At 38.6% G+C, this 10,235-nt stretch overlaps 1 long non-coding RNA gene across 1 annotated transcript in view; it reads right to left on the minus strand.

Annotated features, from left to right (window-relative positions):
- LOC133610337 (uncharacterized) overlaps positions 1–8,832 on the minus strand; it is a 68,363-nt gene extending 59,531 nt beyond the window's left edge. Inside the window, exon 1 of the long non-coding RNA XR_009815852.2 lies at positions 8,723–8,832. This is a non-coding gene — a long non-coding RNA (uncharacterized lncRNA). The remainder of the gene's footprint in view (positions 1–8,722) is intronic.
- Positions 8,833–10,235: the final 1,403 nt, after the last annotated feature.

A 10,235-nucleotide genomic window follows, 5' to 3' on the forward strand; every position in this document is an offset into this window, starting at 1 on the left:
CCTTCTCACTATAAGAGTTCATTTCTTTTGTCTTACTTTTAGACCTCGCTTGGTGATGCTATTATTGCGTTGTAAGGGCTGATCTCCTAAGGCTTTAGTAAAACTTGGCCAAGTACTATTCTGTCTCGGTGGCCCTTTTTACTCAACATATATGTCATCCAAAAGAACTCGGGAGTGACCAGTGAGAGGAATACTGTTCGCGCGCAACAAATGTTATACAGCTAACGTGTGACGATCTGTCACTTCATTTCTGTTTGTGCTTCCTTGTTTTGTGTTTATTTCCTATCAGTGCTCTTATTTTGGTTCCATTTCCTGCTTGTCCCGCTGAGCGCTGTTTTCCCCTCACCTGCTGTTGATTGGCAGCCGTTCCACACCTGGTGATAATCAGCAGGCTTCCATTTATGCCACCCTTGCCTGCTTCTCAGGGCTTGAGGATCGATTTATGTTTGTGAACCGTTACATGCACGACTGCTTCCTTCTCTGTTTCAGTGAATTAAAATCATCTTACCTGATCATTACTCTCCTGGTTCCTGTCCCGCTGTTCCTCACATAATCCTCGAGCCTGACTGTAACCTTGCGGGAACCCTGTCGGCGACGTTCAGCCGACAATTCTTGGAGGACTTGAAAGCCAGGTTTGTGCGGTCCCAGCCCACAGCAGGCTCGGACCTTCTCCCTTCACCTTGGACGGCGGTTCCGGGTCTCTGCCTGGCTCGGCCATCGCCGCCTGCTTTCTTCCTTGTCTCTGGCGGGCCGTACCACGGCGCCGCCCTCATCGTCTCCGTCGTTGTCGCCACCGCGACCATTGGGACACGCGACTCCCTCAGTGGTCAATTCATGGACGCCCTTTGCACCAACAGGAGCGACGCCCAGGACCTGGGCGTAGGACTCACAGCCTGTTGAGGTTCTGGCACCACTTGCGTCCGCCTCCTCAACGGTCACGAATGTGGCCCTTCCGTGGTCTCCCGCCTCGCCAAATGCAGCGGCGTTCAACGCGTCGCCGCCACCTGACTCTCTCTCGCTTGCTGCGGAGACACTTGGCCTGGCGACCCACCGCCAAGTCCTCCCTTCGCCTTCCCTTGACTTTTGAACTTTTTCTGTTTTGTTTCCAGGAGACATCTGGAATCTGTCCCTAAAGGGGAGAACTACAAAATTCCCGTGGAAATTTGGATGGGCCTGCTATCTCTGCCCTGTACCTTTGGCGAGGGGTCGTCGGAAGCCGCCATACTTAGATGGTGCAGAGTGTCTGAAAACAGTAGTATGTTTACATAAAAATGCTAACAATTAGCATGTGTGCTAACGATAGCATGATAACAGTCAGCATGTTTCATATACCAAGTTATATGACTCAAAGGTGTATGGCTGCAGAAATAGGAAAAAAGTGTAAAATTAGATGAAAAAGTTAGCAGGCTTAAGTTAGCTTGCTAGCATGCTATTGTTTGCATGTTAACAGTGGCAATGCAGCAGGCCCATAATTTAAAAAAATGGAGCAGAACCATATATTGGTAGAGGTTTCGAGAAAAAAATATGTTAATACTAATTACTAATAACACAGACTTGTGTTTAAATGAATGTAAACAATTGTTGCCTTTTTAAAAAATATATATTTGCATCATCAACAATTATGCAAATTATATGATGACGTCACATTGACCACGCCCCTAGCCACAGGTGCACCGCCATAAGTTAACTGTTCCTGTGTACTGGCGAACTATAGAACCGTGTTGCTTAAAGTCTTAATTTTCAAATAAATAACATAGTTGATGTTTCGTGGAACATGGTTGCGGGAGATGGAAGCACATTCATCACCGGGAAAGTTATCGCATAATATTTACCAAAAAAAATGAATACATGGGAAACACTGCAACTGTTACGGGTCCCAGAATATGGTACCACATTAGTAAATTACAGTATCTGTAGATACATATACAATTAGATCAGCAAGTCAGACAGAGAGCACTCAGTTTCTTCGTCCAGATTTCATCTATGTTAAAATTCACATATACAAATAATGACATTCCTCTGAATTGGTTGCAGGTAAGTACAAATAGCATTCACATATCCAGTATCTTTATAACAAATTAGAAACTTACATTCACTTAAAGTAACACTTTTGGCGCATCACTTACTGCTTTACACTTGTAAAATATACAGGGTTTCCCCATAATGTAATTGAATGTGGCGCGCCCCTACAACATTTTCACTACCACCACACTTTGAAAATAAGGGTGTGTTTTTTTTACTTGCAAACAAATCAAAATAATATATTGTAGCCCCCAAAATAAATCACAGAGTCAGACGCTATTTTTAACTTTTATTACCAATCTTATGATAACTGACGACACAATTCCAACAGGTTTTACCTCCTGTGCAAACACATAATAATATATATTAACAAATATATATTATATATTATATAAATATATATAAATTAGTATTATTATTTATTATATTAGGTATGTTTTAACAGTTTTTACAGTATGAGTCCCTTCTTTGGCAGTATATTTGATTATTATTTATTTTTTTAATCAGCCTGACCTAAGTCTAAGGTTTATGTGTTAAATAAATAACATGTTATGTTATTAACACATAGTTTCATATTATTTGACAAGGTAAATAGGTTAGATATAAAGATATACAAAAGTTTGGACACACCTTCTCATTCAATGTGTTTTCTTTATTTTTGTGACTATTAACATTGTAGATTGTCACTATTTTTAACTTTTATTACCTATCTTATGATAACTGACGACACAATTCCAACAGGTTTTACCTCCTGTGCAAACACTTTCATCTCCTAAATCCGCGCTTTGCTGGACACACAACAACACTTCCTCATTCTCCACCAATCACCTTTCAGGCACGGACGATGTGTTTGTAAACATGGGAAAAACTAACTTCAAATCCTAACCACACGAACCTAAAACATTAATATCAGCTAATCGTTACAGTATGAATTTAATATATATATATCCTATTATGTGCACTATTGACAAGTGATGTACGGAAAACTTGACTACCGGAAAAAGACTTTGATCACCGAAAACTACGCTACCGAAATCAGATGTAAACAAAACTGGAGCGTTGTCAGCATGCCTGCAATGTCGACTTAATTTTTATATATATTGCAGTTATACCCGCGTACAGCCATCTACAAACTGTGCAAATATTAAGAGGACAGTGGCGGCTTTTAAGAAGAGAAAGTCCAACTGGAGGAACAAGCAAATGTGACGTCTTGCTCTCCGCAGCTCGCCTCTTTCGTCAAGGACATCGAGGGTCAGAAGTAGAGTCTCGAAACACGAGTACATTTAATAATACCACCAAAAGAAGACTCTACATTTGTTGCTGGTTGTTTTTAATTTAAAAAAAAAGTCATTGTTGATAATAGAGGTAAATTATTGGTATTGTTCATGATCAATAGCGCTATTTTTATTGGTATTTGTATTGCTCCATTTGTAGTGTAATAATGCTCATTGTCATTTCTGTATTATTTTTTATTTTTGCTAACTGCTTATTTGCTATCACTTTTACCATCATATTTGTACATGTCTACATGTACATGCTCTATTGTTGTTGTTGTTGTTGTGTTTGCTGTTGTTGTTTTTGTCTCTCTGTCTAATCCCCCTCTTGTCCCCACAATTCCCCCCTCTGTCTTTCTTTTTTTTCTCTTTCTATCCCCTCCTGCTCCGGCCCGGCTGCACCAAATGATAATATAAATGCATTTAATAAAGTCAAATACAAATAAGGCAACAAGAGAAGTATCCCACACTTCTCTTTTGTAAAGTAAATCTGAACAGCTGATATGGGCCTTTACATCAACTATATGATTTGCCTAAAAAGCTGGACAGGACAAAAAAAAAAAAAAAAAAAAGAAAGAAAGAAAATGTCATTAAAAGTCTGTAAACACTTGAAAAATGTTCAACAGAGTACATTGTTCAAAAAGCAGCAAAAATGGAAAATATGGCAAAACGATTTAAAAAATATATGTTAATACTAATACTAAATACCGTATTTTCCGGACCATAGGGCGCACCGGATTATAAGGCGCACTGCCGATGAGCGGGTCTAGTCAAGTCTATTTTCATACAAAAGGCGCACCGAAATTATAGGGTGCTTTAAAAGGGGTCATAATATATATATTTTTTCTAAATGTAAAACACTTCCTTGTGGTGTACATAACATGTAATGGTGGTTCTTTGGTCAAAATGTTGCATAGATGATGTTTTACAGATCATCTTCAAGCCGCTTTCTGACAGTCGCTTCTGGATGCGCCGTTTTGTGGGCGGTCTTATTTACGTGGCTCACCTTCGACAACGTCTTCTCCCCGTCATCTTTGTTGTAGCGGTGTAGCGTGCAAGGACGGGAGTGGAAGAAGTGTCAAAAGATGGAGCTAACTTTTTTTATTGACATTCAGACTTTACTTCAATCAATAAACGGAGCTCTATAACTAAAGTTCCTTGGGTGAATAATGTAAACTCACCACACCGGTATGTTTTAGCGCTTTCATGGCGAGTTTACTGCCAGATATAAGTTAGAACTTTACACTACTTTATATTAGAAATGGCAACAGCGGAGGATGAATGTCCCATAACAAGAAGATAGAGAAAAAGAAGAAGCTTATTGACTACGGCAGGATGCGCTCAAATTTTCAGGACTTATGCAGATCCCAAATACATATCAGCAGGTACCAGAAGGTAAGAAAAATTGCTTTTGCATAGTATTGCGAAACAAAACGCCAGATAATATGTCTTACCTTATACACACACCACAATAAAACTAGTTTGTTGAAGCACAGTACAATCCATCCAGCGGTGCGACGTCATAGCTTACCAAAGTCATACTAAAACATTTCGATAGATTTTTGAGCGCCAAATGTAATGTTCTATATTTTCAATGGAACATATAAAATGTCGGTGTTGTTTACTTGAGTCATATTGCAGTCTACACGTGTCTCTTATGTTTGACTGCCATCTACTGGTCACACTTATCATTTCACCATGTACCAAATAAAATAGCTTCGAGGTCGGTAAGCACAACCAAAATTATTCCGTACATTAGGCGCACTGTCGAGTTTTGAGAAAATGAAAAGGATTTTAAGTGCGTCTTATAGTCCGAAAAACACGGTACTAAAACAAATTTGTTTTAAATGTATGCATACATTTTTTCAGCCTGTTTAAAGATAATCATATCATAGCTAATTATGCAAATTGCTGGATGCCGTCATTGTGACTACGCCCATGACCACGCCCCCACCGCCAAAGGTATCTTGGCAGTTTAGGGCAGGGGTCGGCAACCCAAAATGTTGAAAGAGCCATATTGGATCAAAAATACAAAAAACAAATCTGTCTGGAGCCGCAAAAAATTAAAAGCCGTATGTAAGTCTTATAATGAAGGCAACACATGACGTAAGTGTCTATATTAGCTATAATAGCTTACTATCAAAATTACTATTATAGCTAATATTCGTTGACAGAAACGTTGAAATTTAACATTTATTCTACACATTTTTACAACATTAGAAACCATTAGTAAATCAGAGGCTCCTCAGAAAGTGAGATAACTCCTGGAAATTACTGGCTTTTAATGGACAAAGTTATAGATGTGTGTGTCCAAGTTAAAGGAAACGGCCAGCTGTCTTCTTTTAATAGATTTATTACAATATTTGGCAAGCTAGGTAATGTTTGCTGTGGTCTGGAACAACATGGCACACAAACAACTATCTGAAACGCAGCCAATATTACAAGCAGATAATGTGTCATGAGACATGCAAAACTAAATTATATACAAAAAGGATGAAAGTAAAGGAAATTAAATTAGCTCAAATATACCTACAAATGAGGCATAATGATGCAATATTTACATACAGCTATCCTAAATAGCATGTTAGCATTGATTAAAATATGCCTGATTAGCACTCCAACAAGTCAATAACATCAACAACGTGCACCTTTGAGCATTCACACACAGTATAAAACTTTTGGTGGACAAAATGAGACAAAGAAAGAGTGGAAGATTTTACATGTAAACAAACATGTTGCATCACAGTCCACACTATAGTGAGTTCAAGAACCGCCAAAATTTCAATGTTTCCATTTTCCACCGCTTGTCCCTTGATGTTCACCAAATACATCTCATCATACTCTCACAAACATATTAAACATTTCTAACAATTGGGAAAATTTGTGTTATGTTTGTCCTAAAAAAAAAAACCATGCTAAAACAAAAAAAATATGTTTCCCCCATCTTTTTCCATATTTCAATCCTTTTTTAAAAATGCTCCAGGGAGCCACTAGGGCGGCACTAAAGAGCCGCAGGTTGCTGACCCCTGGTTTAGGCGAAACCCTGATATAAACGTGCAAAAATACACCATCACTTGACATTAGTACACAACCTCCACTATACTGACATAGAACAAAAACTTGCATTGTGTCGCGATTCAAAGACGCAACTTATTTTCTCCACTTCAGGACTTATTACCGCAACAAATTACACAGAGGACAAATAGACCTCTTTCATAAGTGTTAAAAAACTATCTTTACCTTTTAACACACATGTATTCCACAGTGTAAACATGCCACTAGTAGACTTAGACAAACTTTATTGATCCACAAGGGAAATTGTTCCACACAGTAGCTCAGTTACAAAAGATGGAAAGGGTAAGGATGGAAAGGATATTGCAGGTATAAAGTAGACTAAAAAGGTACAATAGTAGCAATTTGACATATATGTAGGGCTGCAACAACTAATTGATTAAATCGATTAAAATCGATTATAAAAATAGTTGGCGATTAATTTAGTCATCGATTCGTTGGAGCTATGCTATGCGCAGAGTTTTTTTTTATAAACCTTTATTTATAAACTGCAACATTTACAAACAGCTGAGAAACAATAATCAAAATAAGTATGGTGCCATTATGCTGTTTTTTTCCCAATAAAATACTGGAAAGGATAGAAATGTAGTTTGTCTCTTTCATCCGATTATCAATCAAATAATCGGAGTAATAATCGACAGATTAATCGATTATCAAATTAATCGTTAGTTGCAGCCCTAGCGTAAACATGCCACTAATAGACTTAGACAAACTTTATTGATCCACAAGGGAAATTGTTCCACACAGTAGCTCAATTACAAAGGATGGAAAGGATATTGCAGGTATAAATTAGACTAAAAATGTACAATAGTAGCAATATGACATATATGTAATATTTGCATATTATATATACAGTATATAATATGTACTGATATAGAATAGAATAGAAAGTACTTTAATAAACCCTGGGGGAAATTCAGCTTTTATTTGATTATATAAAATTAGTTTACTTTCAATTAATTATTTATCACTCAATCAATCAAAGTTTGTAGTGTTTTTTTAAAAAATTTTTAGTAGTGTAAAAAAAATAAAAAATTAATTAATAAAAAAAGTTTATAGTCTTTAATCACAAGGACTTCTCAAACCACCACAACGACCTAGGATCGAAGAAGAAAAAACTCAATCCAATAGGAATTAATTCATATCTACAATAAACTACTTGGCAAAACAGTGTTATATGTCAACTTCTACATGTACAACAATGTGTGTGTGCAGCAGCATTGGCGTTGTTAGGCCTATTTTAGGGGGGCTCAAGCCCCCCTAAAATATTCTTAAGCCCCCCTAAATAATTTGGTGTTTTCTTGTTTTTTTTTTTTACAAATAAATGCCGACATATTCATTATAAAGTGGCCCAAATATGAGTTTAAATAATCATATAACCTGTTATTATTCACTCAGTTTCCCCTCACTTCGTAGCGTAAGGTAGAAAGCCCCTTTCGTGCGTCGGTATCCAATCCATTCCACTTGTTCACATAGAAAATGCCCACATCACTCAAATTCCAGCCCACATTTTCTCTGCGACCTTGCTTGCGATCCTGCAGGTGTATGAAGCACATTATCTTCCTTTACAATGAGTGAAGCTGCACAAAACCTTGTGTGTGCAATTGTAAATAATTTATTTTTTAAGTTTTGTGTTTCTTGTAGAATCTATATAAAGTAATGTACATTAGCCTATTGTTAAAATAATGAAAAAACATCATTAAATATATTTGTTTTATTATATGGTTACATTAATAGCTGTTTTGTTATTATAGGATGGCTTGTTAAACATTTCATAGGATTTTCAGAGGGAGGAAAAACCAAGACATTTAATATAAAATGTAAAATGAATAAATACATAAAAAGAAAAAGAAAAAAAATGGTTAAAAGTCATAGTCCCGTGCATTTAAAAAAAATAATAATAACAATGAATCATTTCCAAGTCTTTGTTAGCCGTTTGTGAAGTTTTGTGCTCGTGCGTAACATTCGCTCGCATCCTGTGCATCTCCTGGGGGCAAAGCCCCCCCTGTCCTTAAAAGCTAGTGACGCCCCTGTGCAGCAGCCCAAAAGTATAATTCTGAATCCCTCAAATACAATCAATTGTCTTGCCTACAAGACGGAATTGAGGGCTCACCAAACTCGCCGTGAAATGGCAAGTCAAATACAAACGACTTGCCTGTAAGACACAGTTGAGGGCTAACTAGGTTCAACATGGCCGCGGCAGGCACCTGTTACTGTCATTACCAACGTCGTCATGGGCGTTCAAATATCTCAGTTTGCGGATACACGTACCCCAGGATAACATCTTCCCAACGATTATGTAAGTACTTCATGACTTTAAGAACTGATGTTAGTCATTTACACAGGTTACTGACCTGAAGATACAGCATGTCAGCTTTTCGTCCAGATTGGCCGGAAGTTCCCCCCCAGTCAGAACGATCCTGACACAAAAGCTTCCGTGTCAAAGGTTCCTACCTGAATGGTGTTCACACTACTGTACATATCGTTCTTTTTGTCAATATACATATGAAACATACAATGAGTCATAAACTCATTGTGAAGTAACGTTTATGACAACCTTTGTCCAAAACACAATATAGAATGTGAGATATAACAGGATAATACATACATTTACCATTTCTTTTCAAAATAACTTTACAAAAAAGTGGGACCCCAAAAATCTACTGTGGGACCCCATTTTTATGACTTTATGGGGTCCCATTTTGAAAATTCCTAGCGCCAACACTGTGAATTAATGTAATATTTAGTACATGTCCAGGGCCACAAACAAACGAGCAGCCCATGCCACACTTTGGCCACCCCTGATCTAAAGAAAGGGTCCAGTTAGTCACCGTCGATACCTGCAAACTCATCACCGCCACTCCTTCCCTCCCTCCGGTCGTATCGTCAAAACACGCCCACGTCTTCATGCGGCGTTGCCACAAACCTGGGCTGTCCCCCGCATACAAACTATCAAGAGCAGGCGACCTAAAGTAAATATGGATGTGCTTTACGGGAACATCATCCGCTCGTCGCCCTATGAAATATTCACTGCTACACCGTAGAGCATGGGTGTCAAACTCTGGCCCGTGTAACTTCACTTGGCCCGTGAGGTGATATCAAATTAACACTAGAGCTGGCCCGCAGATTATACCACTCCAACAAATGCTGGCTCAGTTACATAATAAGTGCAGCTTTGGCACGCACATAGAAGTGAATGCAACGCATACTTGATCTCCAGCGATACAGGTTACACTGAGGGTGCCAGTATAAAAACCTTTCACATTGTTAGAAATATACGCCACAATGTGAATCCACAACAAACAAGAATGACAAACACATTTTGGGAGAACATCCGCACAGTAACACATCATAAACACAACAGAACAAGTACCCAGAATCCCATGCAGCACTAACTCTTCCGGGACGCTACAATATACACCCCTACTACCTCCAAACCCCGACCCCCCCACCCCGCTGGTTGCTGGGCCACAACATTAGGTACACCTGCAGACTGCAGCACGGATTTCATATTTAATTCATTCACAACTCCTCCAACACGAACATTATTCTTTTTGCACTTTTGGCTTCTTATTAAATATCTTTTTCAAATAAATAAATAAATGATAAATGGGTTGTACTTGTATAGCGCTTTTCTACCTTCAAGGTACTCAAAGCGCTTTGACACTACTTCCACATTTACCCATTCACACACACATTCACACACTGATGGAGGGAGCTGCCATGCAAGGCGCTAACCAGCACCCATCAGGAGCAAGGGTGAAGTGTCTTGCTCAGGACACAACGGACATGACGAGGTTGGTACTAGGTGGGGATTGAACCAGGGACCCTCGGGTTGCGCACGGCCACTCTTCCACTGCGCCACAC

This window comes from Nerophis lumbriciformis, linkage group LG11 (genome assembly GCF_033978685.3).
Source record: "Nerophis lumbriciformis linkage group LG11, RoL_Nlum_v2.1, whole genome shotgun sequence".
Classification (NCBI taxonomy): Eukaryota; Metazoa; Chordata; class Actinopteri; order Syngnathiformes; family Syngnathidae; genus Nerophis; species Nerophis lumbriciformis.